Raw genomic sequence first — 16,141 nt, forward strand, 5'->3', positions numbered from 1 at the left:
TGAAAGTGTAAGCAAGACTATAAAGTCGGTGAGAAACACGTACTCCCCCAAGGTTAGGCTTTTCGCCTAAGTTGGTCTACTCCCATGGATGGACCAGGCGATACCCAAAATCATAATGGGGGTTGTACGGGAGTGTTGCAGCCACTGCCTGAATAGCTGCCTCACGGAGGCGAGCAGCCTTTGCCTCCCTCTCATACTCCTCTGCCTCTCCTCTGGTTCTGTAATATCTCCGTTTTACCTGAAAGTCAAAGAAGGCAGGAGCAGGAAGGGTAATATGGAAAACACGCTGTCGGTTAAATATTAAACGGTATAGGAGGGATTCATCATCCCTCTCAAGGAACTGGTAGCGTGTCAAAGCGGTGCGATCAAGGAAAGCTGAATGGAGTGGGGGATCTCCTTCGCGCATGGGTACTCCAAGAAAATTTGCTATGCGAGTGGCATAGATCCCACCAAAGAAATCCCCTTCATTAGCATTATTATTAAGCCTCCTTGCTATTATAGCTCCCATGTTTAAACTTCTATTACCCGTTACTGCGCTCTTAGGAATACTAAGGTTGGGCGTGCAGAGGTGACAATGCTCAATCTTGCCGTTAATACATCTACCTATGAAGAGGGAAAAGTAATGCAAGGCAAAAAAATGAATGCTCCCCATGGTAGCCTGTGTAATATCTCTAGTTCCTCCGATAGTTATACCAGAGAAAAAAAATCTCTAACCGAAGATTTAGGAGGATCGTTGAGACTACCCCAAACAGGTATCTTGCAAATTGTATTGAAATCATCTAAATCCATGGTGTACGATTTGTCATAGAGATCAAACAGTACGGATGTGTCACGGCCAGCTGAAAATTTGAATCTACGAACAAAAGAGGCAGTGAGAATGACATACTGTTCACATTTATCAGAGATGAATTCTTCGAGTCCGACGCTGTGAACAAGTGTATCAAACTCGTCTTTGAAACCTGCCTCAATCATGAATTCATCAGAAGGCCATTCACATGGTTGTACCTGTGCGTTCCTTGGTTGGTAAGGATCGGGCTCTCGAATCGCGAGACGGGGACCTCTCTTGCTTAAGGAACCACCATGATAGTTTCTCCTGAACATCTTCCTTTTCTGAAATTTTCACTGACTCTAAGGAAAAGTGAATAAGCCCAACGAAACTCATAGTAACTACTCCCACAAGTTCCTAGAGGCCATATTATGCATCAAAACTACTTGGGACCAGCTAAAATTAGCATGCAAAGCTCAAGAACAGGGTCACCAAGGCAGCAAAAATACACGATGTATAAGGCACTAGAGAAAAAACTAATTGGACCAATGGAGGAGTCACTTACCAAGGAGTAATTTCCCCAAAACAGTTCGGTAAATGGTGCTTTGCACAAGGAGATCGAAAATCCCAGCAAGAAGAGCAAGAACACGGGTTTAAGCTGCGAAACGATTTTTTCTGGAGGTAGGAGAAACAGATGGGAGCTAGAATGAGTGGAGGGGGTGCACGTGGGTCCCACAAGCATGGGTGGCACGGCCAGGGGGGTGCCCGCGCCTCCAGGGCTTGTGGGCCACTGGTGCAGCCCCCTGACTAGCTCTTCGTCTCAACATTTTTGAAAAATTCTAGAAAAAATCATGCTTGATTTTCACGGCATTCGGAGAACTTTTATTTTCGGGGTACTTTTCTACGGGACGCTAAAAGCAGAAAACAGGGAAAACTAAACTAAATCTATCATTTTTCTTCTAAGCAACCGAAGGTGAAAGCTTGGAACAGAGGTTTGTGACTCCTCGATTCATCCATCCCATGGTCATCCAAAGAAATCCATCAATGAGGTTGATCAAGTCTCTTTGACAAACTTTTTCGAATCGCAAAAGAAAACGGAGAATTTTCGAATAGCCACTAGGTTACCTCAATGGGGATGTGTATATCCCCAACAAGCAAATCATACTTCATCTTCACAGGAGGTATAGGGCATTCAAAGCTCCCAATAAGAAGCGATGAAGTTTTTTCAATAGCATTGATTCAATGTACTCGATATTGTTTCTTCGGAAAGTGCACCGTATGCTCATTACCGTTGACAAGGAAAGTGGCATTGCCTTTGTTGCAATCAATAACAGCCCCTGCAGTGTTTAAAAAGGGTCTTCCGAGGATGACCGCCATGGCATCGTCCTCGGGAATATCCAGAATTACAAAGTGTGTTAAGATAGTAACATTCGCAACCACCACAGGCACATCCTCACAAATGCCGATAGGGAAAGCAGTGCATTTGTCGGCCATTTGCAGAGAGATTTCAGTGGGTGTCAACTTATCCAGTTCAAGCCTACGATAAAGAGAGAGAGGCATAACACTAACACCGGCTCCAAGGTCGCATAAAGGAGTTCTAACGTAGTTGCCTTTAATGGAGCAAAGTATAGTGGGCACACCGGGATCACCTAGTTTCTTAGGAGTTCCACCCTTGAAGGTATAATTAGCGAGCATGGTGGAAATCTCAACCTCAGGTATCCTCCTCTTATTAGTCACAATATCCTTCATGTACTTAGCATACGGAGACATTTTGAGCATATCTGTCCAACACATTTGCAGAAAGACAAGTCTAATCATTTCAACAAATCGCTCAAAATCCTCATCATCCTTTTTCTTGGATGGTTTGGGAGGAAAGGGCACGGGTTTCTGAACCCATGGTTCCCTTTCTTTACCATGCTTCCTAGCAGCGAAGTCATTCTTATCGTATCTTCTATTCTTAAGCCGTCGGTTATCAAGATCAACAGGTTCAATCTCCACATCGTTATCATCGCAAGGTTGAGCATCAACATGAACATCATTATTGATATTATCATTAGACTCATGTTCATCACCAGATTGTGTTTCAGCATCAGAAACAAAGACATTGTTTGGGCTCTCAGGAGTAGCAGCAACAGGGTTGCTACCGTGCAAGTTCCTATCATCTTTCTTCTTCTTTCTAGGATGACTAGGTGCATCAGTGCTAACTCCTCGAGAATCTTGTTTAATTCTCTTAGGATGACCCTCAGGATACAAAGGTTCCTGAGTCATTCTAACGCCTCTAGTGACGACTCTGACAGAATTGTCATTCAACTCATTGAGCAAGTCATTCTAAGCCTTAAGTAGTTGCTCTACTTGAGTAGTAACCATAGAGGCATGTTTACTCAGAAGCTTAAGATCATTGACGTTTCTATCCACACAAGCACTTAAATGACTAAGCATACGAGCATTCTGTTCCAATTGTGTGCTAACATAATCCTTGAAACTTTGTTGTTTGGCAACAAAGTTATCAAATTCATCCAGGCATCAGCTAGCAGGTTTATCAAAAGGAATATTACTCTCATTGAATCTATGCAGGGAATTTAGTTCTACTACCTGTATCGGGTTATCAAGACCATGGATCTCTTCGATAGGTGGTAGATTTTTGACATCTTCAGATTTAATGCCTTTCTCTTCCATAGATTTCTTAGCTTCTTGCATATCTTCAGGACTAAGGAATAGAATACCTCTTTTCTTTGGAGTTGGCTTCAGAGGTGGTTCGGGAATAGTCCAAGCATTCTCATTGCACAAGATATTATTCAATAGGATCTCATCTTGTTCTACAGTTCGTTCCCTAAAAACACAACCGGCACAACCATCTAGGTGGTCCTTAGAAGCATCGGTTAGTCCATTATAGAAGATATCAAGTATTTCATTCTTCTGAAGAGGGTGATCAGGCAAAGCATTCAGTAGCTGGACAAGCCTCCCCCAAGCTTGTGGGAGACTCTCTTCTTCAACTTGCGCAAAGTTGTATATTTCCTGCAAGGCAGCTTGCTTCTTATGGGCAGGGAAATATTTCTCAAAGAAGTAGTAGATCATATCCTAGGGGCTACGAACGCAACCAGGAGCAAGAGAAGTGAACCAAGTCTTAGCATCATCCTTTAGCGAGAAAGGAAACAGCTTGAGGATATAGTAGTGGCGGATCTTTTCCTCTCTCGTGAATAGGGTGGCTATATCGTGCAGTTTCGTAAGATGGGCTACAACCGTTTCAGACTCATAACCGTGAAAAGGATCAGATTCGACCAGAGTGATTAACTCAGGCTCGATAGAGAATTCATAATCCTTATCGGTCACAAAGATAGGCGAAGTAGGAAACTTCGGGTCGTATTTCATCCAAGCGTTCAAAGATTTTTCTTTCCACTTGAGCAGTAATTTCTCAACATCATAGCTATTCTTACACGCAAGAAAGTCCTCAGCTATCTCTCCCTCCATAACATAACCCTCAGGCATATCAGGCAATTCATATCTAGGAGAGCTAGTTCTAACAGGCAAAATAGCAGGTTCTACTTCAATAGTATGAGCAGTTTCAGAAGTATCATCACATCTACCAGCAACTCTAGCAATTTGTGCATCAAGGAATGCACCTAGTGGCAAAGCACTATCAAACATAGCATCATCGTAAGCATCATGGGCAGCAGAAGTAGCATCATCAAGCACAAGCGACATATCAAGATTTCTAGCAGGAGGTGGTGTCGCAAACTTACTCATAACTGAAGGTGAATCAAGTGCAGAGCTAGATGGCAGTTCCTTACATGTCGTCGTAGTTGAGGGCGAGACTTTAGTTCTTGGATCTTTTGGATTCCTCATAGTGATCAGTAGACGTAAATCCCAAGTGACTCAGAGAATATAGTTGTGCTTCCCCGGCAACGGCGCCAGAAAATAGTCTTGATAACCCACAAGTATAGGGGATCGCAACAGTTTTCGAGCGTAGAGTATTCAACCCAAATTTATTGATTCGACTCAAGGGGAAGCCAAAGAATATTCTCAAATGGCATCCACGCGTCAGCATCTGGCCAGAACTGGGTTTTTTTTAATGGGGGGTGGGGGTTTTGGAGGGTTAATTCAGTGGTTTCATATTGTGTTAGCTAGCTAATAGAGATAAGTGTCCTCTTTTTCTCAGTGCTTGGTCGACGCTAGTTAATATACATATAGAAAGAACTTGACGCTAGCTAATAAGAAAATGAAGGAAACCATTTACAATCCCTAACATCTTTTACAATATAACATCTTTTACAATCCCTAACATCATCTACCTAACATCCAATCACAAATAACCCACATAGTATTCTCCGTCTTTAGATATGACGTGGTCAAGAAAGAATCCTGCCAATTCCTCTTGAACTGCTCGTATGTGATCATGTGTTAGGACTTCATCCCGCATCTTCTATATCTGATATAAAGAAGGGGGTCAATACATGCATATATATGAATAAAACTCAACACAATTGATGGTAATATATGAAATAAAATTGTGAATATTATTTACGTACTTGATATTGTATCACAGATATGCCCCCCCACTCAGAGGTCGAGAGGCGAATTAGCTCGCATACGTAGTATGCACATAACTCAGTCCCACCTTCCTGCTTCAAGCACTTTACGAGAATAGAGTTCAATCAAACTGATAAGCAAGCATGGTAATGATATATTGATGAAAATTTGAATCAATTAGAGATGTGCGGAAACTAGCTAGTACTACTTACTTTGGGGTGCGTAAATTGCAACTCTTTTCTTTAGACCGGGGACCTTATTCGTGAACTTCTTGCAAGCCCTGCCACGCAAAGAAAATGATTACTTGATATCAGGAAATTAACGAAAGTTGCATGCCGATATGGACCCGGTATTAACTGAACTTACTTCTTGAGCATTGCAGTCATGTCCGTAAAATACTCGGGAATAGGTATCTCAAACTTGCTCCATATTCAGACCAGAATTCCAGCTGCCGGCATTCTCCCTCTTCATGTAAACCTTATGAAATAAGAGAGAAAAGGCATAAGTATTGTACCGTGAAGTGTAATAACAGCCCATAAAGTGATAAATATCAACATGAAAGCATGATGCAAAATGGACGTATCAACTCCCCCAAGCTTAGACCTCGCTTGTCCTCAAGCGGAAGCCGAGATCAATAAATATGCCCACATGTTAAGAGATAGAGGAGTCGAAAAAACAAAGTACGGACATGCAGGCATGATGATCATAATTAGAACAGCAATATCGTCATATAATCTCTTATGCTAAAGTGACAATTCCTTCACAAAGTAAAGTATAGATCAAAAACCTTATTGAGAATTAATCAACAGTTAGCCTTTAATCATTGAAGCAATTGCAATTTATCATAACATCGGAAAGAGTCAAATAAGAGCTTGTAAAGCAAATCCACATACTCAATCATCCTTTCCTCTTCTACAATTGCTAAAACTCACGTGGTACTCATGAGATCAAAGTTTCAGTTGGCCACAGAGAAAGATAGGGTTTATAGTTTCGCCTCCCAACTACTTACCTCAAGGGTAATGTCAACAATAATAATACATGAGTACTTACTTCCAAGTTGACATATGAATATAGATCTTTCCCTAGAACATGACGTTAGCCAAGATAAAGGCGAAATAAGGAATTGGTTTCGATCACCATGACTCTTTTAAGGATAAAAGTTAAAGGTACAATATAGGCCCTTCGCAGAGGGAGGCAGAGGTTGTCATGCGCTTTTGAGGTTTGGATGTGTGACCTCTTGGTGTGGAGGAACGTCACTTTATATTGCCTCCTGTGATAAAGAACTTTATTATGCAATCTGTCGCTTTTATGTCTTCCTCATCACAGGTTTGTACAAAGCTTATTTTCCACACACTAATAGATCATACATATTTAGGGAGCAATTTTTATTGCTTGCACCGATGACAACTTACTTGAGGGATCTTATTCAATCCCTAGATAGGTATGGTCGACTCTCAAGGCAAAACTGGGTTGAAGGTTCACGGATGCACAAGTAGTATCTCTACTTAGTGCGGAAGTTTTGGCTGATATGAGGTGGAAGCAAGCGTCGCATGCTAAGGGATCTCTAGTCATATAACATTGTTCGGAACCAAGCAAACATAATTCATTATGTTGTCTTCCTTGTCCAACATCTACTTCTAAGCATGTAATAGTTTAATGAGTGTTCACAATCATAGATGGTGCCCAAGATGATATATTTAAATGTGAACCTCTCTTTCTTTATTACTTCCTATTAATTGCGACAATGACCAGGGTCTACGTTTGTCCACCCGCAACAGGTTTCAATCAACATTCTTATTATATGTGAAATCATCACTTCCATAAGATCATTACATGATCTTTCATGGTATTGTTCTTTTATTATTCTTTTCTTTAGATCATGGCATGAGGCAAGGACCTTAACTAAAACACTCTTTATTATATGACTCACGAAATCGATTACATTGGGGGTGACACAAAGGAAAACTCAATCCTAGAACATACTAAGAGCTTTACTCTACAAGAGAAAGAAAAAATCAAAAAGGATCGAACTAAGAAAAAGGTAAAGGCAAAAGATGTGATGGTAATACGATACCTGGGCAACTTCCCCAAGCTTGGCAAGCCAAGGGGATTGCCCATACCCGTGCTCAGTTGTCTTCCTTCGAAGGTGATGGTGGTGGAGTTGTTGCAACCTGGGTTTGATCCTCTATCTTCCAAGGCATAGGTGCTCCATCATGAAAAGATGATCGAGCCTCCGGAATCCTCAAATCTGCAGCCAACCGTATTGATTTAAATCTATACTCATACTTACAGTTTTGGTTCTGCAGGTCATAGATCTGGGCTTGGAGGTGATCAATTCTGTCATAGAGCCGGGAGAGGTGCTTCCCGATGTCATTGGCATCGATCTTGTGCTTGTTGGTGAACTCAGTGATCATCATGTGGTTGGCGTTGAGTCCACGTTCCACCATCCCTTGGCACTTGAAGACTTGCTGCTCCATTGCTTCGAGCCTCGCCTCCATGCTCCCAGTCTTCTTAGGCCCCTCAACATCACGGATGTGCAGCACCCCCTCATGCATCTCGATAGATTAAGGGTGTTGCAGCACTCCCGTGAGGTAGGGATTGATGACCTTCTCTAAGAACTTGTCCTTCGGAACTTTTGGGGACGTCATAGCGATCTAGATCTGTCTACACAAAAGCTCGAAACGAAAACATAGGAGATTTGCGTGATACAAGGGTCAGACCTTTCGGGAGAATATATAATGAATTTTTCCCGACCAAAAGGAGTACTCCGCAAGAAAACAGAGTCCGGGAGGCACACGAGGAGCCCGCAAGCCAGCCAGGCCCGGCCAGGGGGTAGGTCGGGCCTGGCAGGCTTGTCGCCTCCTCGTGCGCTTTCCGGACTACTTTAATTTTTTCTAATTTTCTTAAAATTCCAAAATGGAGGAAAATTGCTACTGGAAAAGTTTTGGAGTCGGTTTACTTACCGAATCACATACCTCTTCATTTTCGGAGTGTGAAACAGGCTCATAAATATCCCTTATGTACTCCTCCGGGGTTATGGTATTAATAATATTGCTTTCAACATTTACGGGAGTACCTGAGATATAATGCTTGATTCTTTGCCCATTTACAACTCTTGGAAGATTACCTTCCGTGTTGTTGATCTTTATTGCACCGGAACGATATACTTCCTCAACAATGTAAGGACCTTCCCATTTAGAGAGAAGCTTGCCTGCAAAAAATCATAAACGAGAATTATATAACAAGACATAATCACCTACATTGAACTCACATTTCTGTATCCTTTTATCATGCCACCTCTTAACTTTTTATTTGAACAGCTTGGCATTTTCCTATGCCTGAGTTCTCCGTTCATCAAGTGAGCTAATGTCAAATAACCTCTTCTCACCAACAAGTTTGAAATCAAAGTTGAGCTCTTTGATTGCCCAATAAGCCATATGCTCTAGCTCAAGAGGTAAATGACATGCTTTACCGTAAACCATTTTGTACGGAGACATGCCCATGGGATTCTTATAAGCAGTTCTATAAGCCCACAGTGCATCATCAAGCTTCTTAGACCAATTATTTCTAGACCTATTAACAGTCTTTTGCAGAAATAGTTTAATCTCTCTATTGCTTAGCTCTACTTGACCACTGGACTGAGGGTGATAGGTTGATGCAATTCTATGGTTGACATCATACTTATCAAGCGTTTTACGGAAAGCACCATGAATGAAATGTGAACCACCATCAGTCATCAAATATCTAGGGACTCCAAATCTAGGGAAAATAACTTCTTTAAGCATCCTAATAGAGGTGTTATGATCAGCACTACTAGTTGGGATAGCTTCTACCCACTTAGTAACATAATCAACAACTACTAGGATATGAGTATATCCGTTGGACTTTGGAAAAGGTCCCATATAATCAAAACCCCAAACGTCAAATGGTTCAATGACAAGTGAATAATTCATAGGCATTTCCTGACGTTTACTGATATTACCATTCTTTGACATTCGTCATAATACAAGACAAACTTACGGGCATCCTTGAAGAGAGTAGGCAATAGAAACCTGATTGCAATACCTTGTGTGTAGTTATATCTCCCGCATGGTGTCCTCGGTAGGCCTCGGAGTGACACTTCTGTAGGTACACAACATCTAATAACACCATCTACTCCTTCCTTATAAAGTTGAGGATCATCCCAAAAGTAATGTCTCAAATCGAAGAAGAATTTCTTATTTTGCTGGTATGTGAAACTAGGTGGTATATATTTGGCAACGATATAATTTGCATAATCAGCATACCACGGTGTACTACGTGAAGCATTGATGACATTCAATTGCTCATCAGGAAAGCTATCATCAATAGGTTGTGGGTCATCAAGAACATTCTCCAACCTAGACAAGTTATCTGCTACGGGGTTCTCAGCACCCTTCCTATCAACAACATGCGAATCAAATTCTTATAGCAAGAGAACCCAACTGATAAGTCTAGGTTTAGCATCTTTCTTTTCCATGAGATACTTGATAGCAGCATGATCAGTGTGAATAGTCATCTTGGAATCAACAATGTAAGACCTGAACTTTTCACATGCAAACACGACTGCTAAAAATTCCTTATCAGTAGTAGCATAGTTTCTTTGGGCATTGTCTAGAGTTTTACTAGCATAGTGAATAACATTCAACTACTTATCAACTCTTTGTCCTAGAACAGCACCAACAGCATGATCACTAGCATCACACATAATTTCAAAAGGTAAGTTCCAATCAGGTGGTTGAACAATAGGTGCAGTTATCAAGGCCTTCTTAAGTATTTTGAAGGCTTCCTCACAATCATTGTCAAAAACAAAAGGAATATCCTTTTGCAAGAGATTGGTAAGAGGCATAGAAATCTTAGAGAAGTCTTTAATGAACCTTCTATAGAAACCAGCATGACCAAGGAAACTTCTTATACCTTTAATGTCTGTAGAGCATTAATACGTCCATTTTGCATCATGCTTTCATGTTGATATTTATCGCTTTGTGGGCTGTTATTACACTTCACGGTACAATACTTATGCCTTTTCTCTCTTATTTTGCAAGGTTTACATGAAGAGGGAGAATACCGGCAGCTGGAATTCTGGCCTAAAAAGGGAGCAAGTTTGAGATAGCTATTCTGCGCAACTCCAAAACCGGGAAAATCAACGAGGATTTATTTTGGAATTTATAAAAAATACTGGGCCGAAGAAGTACCAGAGGGGAGCCAGCAGGAGGCCACAAGCCTGCTAGGCGCGACCTACTGCCTTGGTCGTGCGTAGGGGGCTTGTGGGCTCCCTGTTGGCCCTCTGGCTCCCCTATTTTGCTATAAGGAGGGTTTTGTTCCAGAAAAAATCAAGAGGAGGCTTTCGGGAGGAATCGCCGCCGCCACAAGGCGGAACTTGAGCAGAACCAATCTAGAGCTCCGGCAGGGTCGTCCTTCCGGGGAAACTTCCCTCCCGGAGATGGAAATCGTCGTCATCGTCATCACCAACACTCCTCTCATCGGAGGGGACTCATCACCATCAACATCTTCATCAGCACCATATCATCTCCAAACCCTAGTTCATCTCTTGTAACCAATCTCCGTCTCGCGACTCCGATTGGTACCTATAATGTTGCTAGTAGTGTTAATTACTCTTTGTAGTTGATGCTAGTTGGATTACTTGGTGGAAGATTAAATGTTCAGATCCTTGATGCTATTCAATACCTCTCTGGTCATGAATATTATTATGCCTTGTGAGTAGTCACATTTGTTCCTGGGGACATGGGATAAGTCATGCTATAAGTAGCCATGTGAATTTGGTATTCGTTCGATATTTTGATGTGTTGTATGTTGTTTTCCTCTAGTGGTGTTATGTGAACGTCGACTACATAATACTTCACCATTATTTGGGCCTAGAGGAAGGAGTTGGGAAGTAATAAGTAGATGATGGGTTGCTAGAGTGACATAAGCTTAAACCCTAGTTTATGCGTTGCTTCGTAAGGGGTTGATTTGGATCCACTAGTTTAATGCTATGGTTAGACTTTGTCTTAATTCTTCTTTCGTAGTTGCAGATGCTTGCGATAGGGGTTAATCATAAGTGGGAGGTCTGTCCAAGTAAGGGCAGCACCCAAGCACCGGTCCACCCACATATCAAACTATCAAAGTAGCGAACGCGAATCATATGAACATGGTGAAAACTAGCTTGACAGAAATTACCATGTGTCCTCGTTAGCGCTTTACCTCCTATACGAGTTTGTCCAGGCTTGTCCCTTGCTACAAAAGGGATTGGGCCACCTTGCTGCACCGTTGTTACTGTTGTTACTTGTTACTTGCTACGAATCATCTTATCACACAACTTTCTGTTACCGATAATTTCAGTGCTTGCAGAGATTACCTTGCTGAAAACCACTTGTCAGATCCTTCTGCTCCTCGTTGGGTTCGACACTCTTACTTATCGAAAGGACTATGATAGATCCCCTATACTTGTGGGTCATCAAGACTCTTTTCTCGCGCCGTTGCCGGGGAGTGAAGCGCCTTTGGTAAGTGGAATTTGGTAAGGAAACTTTTATATAGTGTGCTGAAATTTATTCTAAGTTGTTACTATGGAAACCAATCCTTTGAGGAGCTTGTTCGGGGTATCTTCACCTCAAACGGAAGCACAAGGAGTTGCTCCTCAACCTTCTGCACCTACTGAAAATATTTGCTATGAATTTCCTTCGGGTATGCTTGAGAAACTGCTGGCTAATCCTTTTACACAAGATGGAACATCACATCCAGACTTGCATCTAATCTATGTAGATGAAGTTTGTGGTTTATTTAAGCTTGGAGGTTTGCCCGAGGATGAAGTCAAGAAGAAGGTCTTTCCCTTATCTTTGAGGGATAAAGCATTGACATGGTATAGGCTATGTGATGATACGGGATCATGGAACTACAACCGGTTGAAATTGGAATTTCATCAAAAGTTTTATCCTATGCATCTAGTACATCGTGATCGGAATTATATTTATAATTTTTGGCCTCGTGATAGAGAAAGCATCGCTCAAGCTTGGGGAGGCTTAAATCAATGTTATATTCATGCCCCAACCATGAGCTCTCGAGAGAAATTATCATTCAGAACTTCTATGCTCGGCTTTCTCATGATGATCGCACCATGCTTGACACTTCTTGTACCAGTTCTTTTATGAAGAGAGATATTGAATTCAAATGGAATTTATTGGAAATAATTAAATGCAACTCTGAAGATTGGGAGTTTATGAAGGTAAGGAGTCGGCTATGAATTTCAAGTTTGATTGCGTTAAATCTTTTGTCAAAACCAATAGTTTTTGTGATTTTAGCGCTAAATATGGACTTGACTCTGAGATAGTTGCTTCATTGTGTGAATCACTTGCTGCTCATATTGATCTCCCTAAAGAGAAGTGGTTTAAATATAATCATCCCTTAGAAGTCAATGTAGTTAAACCCAATCCAGTTGAAGAGAAAGTCATCGCTTATAATGATCCTATTGTTCCCAGTGCTGACATTGAGAAACCACCTTTCCCTGTTAGGATAATGGATCATTCTAAAGTTTCAACTATGATACGTAGAGGCTACATTAGAACACCTACACCCCCTGAGAAAATTAGAGTTGAACCTAGCATTGCTATTATCAAAGATCTCCTGTCCGACAATGTTGATGGCCATGATATTCAATTATGTGAAGATGCTGCTAGAATTGCTAAACCACATGCTAGAGACAAACATAGGCCTGTTGTTCGCACGCCTGTTGTTTCTGTTAAGATAGGAGATCATTGTTATCATGGTTTATGTGACGTGGGTGCTAGTGTTAGTGCGATACCTCAATCCTTATATGATGAAATTAAAGACGAGATTGCACCCGTTGAGATGGAACCTATTGATGTCACTATTAAGCTTGCCAATAGAGGTACTATCTGCCCTTTGGGAATTGTTAGAGATGCTGAAGTCTTGTGTGGTAAAACAAAGTATCATGCGGATTTCCTCGTTCTTGCTACCACACAAGATAGCTTTTGTCCCATCATATTTGGCAGGCCTTTCCTCAATACTATCAATGCTCATATTGACTGTGAGAAGCAAAATGTCACTGTTGGCTTTGAAGGTGTGTCACATGGATTCAATTTCTCCAAGTTCGGTAGGCAACCTCATGAAAAAGAGTTGTCTAGTAAGGATGAAATTATTGCCCTAGCTTCTATTGCCGTGCCTCCAACTGATCCCTTACAGCAATATTTGCTTGAGCATGAAAATGATATGCATATGGATGAACGGGATGAGATAGATAGAGTTATCTTTCAACAATATCATATCCTTAAGAATAATTTGCTTGTTGAACTGCTTGGAGAACCACCCCCACCAAAGGGTGATCCTGTGTTCGAGCTCAAACAGTTGCCTGATACTCTTAAGTATGCTTATCTTGATGAAAAAGAGATATATCCTGTTATTATTTGTGCTAGCCTCTCAAATCATGAAGAAAAGAAGTTATTAAAAACTCTCTGGAAGTATCGTGCTGCTATTGGATATACTCTTGATGATCTTAAGGGCATTAGTCCCACTCTATGCCAGCACAAGATTAAAACTGATCCTGATTCCAAACCAGTTGCTGATCCTCAACGGAGATTAAATCCTAAGATGAAAGAGGTAGTAAGAAAAGAAATACTAAAGCTCCTCGAAGCAGGTATTATCTATCCTGTTTCTCATAGTGATTGGGTGAGTCCGGTGCATTGCATCCCTAAGAAGGGAGGTATTACCGTTGTCCCTAATGATAAAGATGAATTGATCCCACAGAGGATTATTACTGGCTATAGGATGGTGATCGATTTTAGGAAACTGAATAAAGCCACTAGGAAAGATCATTACCCTTTGCCTTTTATCGACCAAATGCTAGAAAGACTGTCTAAACACACACACTTCTGCTTTCTAGATGTTTATTCTGGTTTCTCCCAAATACCTGTTGCACAATATGATCAGGAGAAAATACTTTCACCTGCCCTTTCGGTACCTTTGCTTACAGACATATGCCTTTTGGCTTATGTAATGCACCTGCCACCTTTCAAAGATGTATGATGGCTATATTCTCTGACTTTTGTGAAAAGATTGTTGAGGTTTTCATGGATGACTTCTCCGTTTACGGGTCTTCATTTGATGATTGCCTTAGAAACCTTGATCGAGTCTTGCAGAGATGTAAAGATACCAACCTTGTCTTGAATTGGGAGAAGTGCCACTTTATGGTTAATGAAGGCATCGTCTTAGGACATAAAATTTCTGAAAGAGGTATTGAAATCGATAAGGCTAAGGTTGATGCGATTGAGAAAATGCCATGCCCTATATATATCAATGGTATAAGAAGTTTCCTTGGTCATGTTGGTTTCTATAGAAGGTTCATTAAGGTCTACTCTGAGATTTCTAGGCCTCTTACCAATCTCTTGCAAAAGGATATTCCTCTTGTTTTTGACGATGATTGTGAGGAAGCCTTCGAAATACTTAAGTAGGCCTTGATAACTGCACCTTGTTCAACCACCTGATTGGAACTTACCTTTTGAAATCATGTGTGATGCTAGTGATTATGCTGTTGGTGCTGTCCTAGGACAAAGATTTGATAGGAAGTTGAATGTTATTCACTATGCTAGTAAAACTCTAGACAGTGCCCAAAGAAACTATGCTACTACGGAAAAGGAATTTTTAGTAGTCGTGTTTGCATGTGAAAATTTTAGGTCTTACATAGTTGATTCCAAAGTCACTATTCACACTAATCACACTACTATTAAGTACCTCATGGAAAAGAAAGACGCTAAACCTAGACTTATCAGATAGGTTCTCTTGCTACAAGAATTTGATTCGCATGTTGGTGACAGGAAGAGTGCTGAGAACCCCGTAGCAGATAACGTGTCTAGGTTGGAGAATGTTCTTGATGACCCACAACCTATTGATGATAGCTTTCCTGATGAGCAATTGAATGTTATCAATACTTCATGTAGTACACCGTGGTATGCTGATTATGCAAATTATATCGTTGCCAAATATATACCACCTAGTTTCACATACCAGCAAAAGAAGAAATTCTTCCTTGATTTGAGACATTACTTTTGGGATGATCCTCACCTTTATAAGGAAGGAGTAGATGGTGTTATTAGACGTTGTGTACCTGAACATGAACAGGGACATATCCTACAGAAGTGTTACTCCGAGGCTTACGGAGGACACCATGCGGGAGATAGAACTGCACACAAGGTATTGCAATCAGGTTTCTATTGGCCCACTCTCTTCAAGGATGCGCATAAGTTTGTCTTGTCTTGTGACGAATGTCAAAGGATAGGTAATATCGGTAAACGTCGGGAAATGCCTATGAATTGTTCACTTGTCATTGAACCATTTGATGTTTGGGGCTCTGATTATATGGGACCTTTTCCAAAATCCAACTGGTATACTCATATCCTAGTTACTGTTGATTACATTACTAAGTGGGTAGAAGCTATCCCGACTAGTAATGTTGATCACAACACCTCTATCAGGATGCTTAAAGAAGTTATTTTCCCTAGATTTGGAGTCCCTAGATATCTAGTGACTGATGGTGGTTCACATTTCATTCATGGTGCTTTCCGTAAAACGCTTGCTAAGTACGATGTCAACCATAGAATTGCATCTCCCTATCATCCTCAGTCGAGTGGTCAAGTAGAGCTAAGTAATAGAGAGATTAAACTAATTCTACAAAAGACTGTCAATAGGTCTAGAAAGAATTGGTCTAAGAAGCTCTATGATGCACTGTGAGCTTATAGAACTGCTTATAAGAATCCCATGGGCATGTCTCCGTACAAAATGGTTTATGGTAAAGCAGGTCATTTACCTCTTGAGCTAGAG

Source organism: Hordeum vulgare, chromosome 4H (genome assembly GCF_904849725.1).
Source record: "Hordeum vulgare subsp. vulgare chromosome 4H, MorexV3_pseudomolecules_assembly, whole genome shotgun sequence".
Classification (NCBI taxonomy): domain Eukaryota; kingdom Viridiplantae; phylum Streptophyta; class Magnoliopsida; order Poales; family Poaceae; genus Hordeum; species Hordeum vulgare.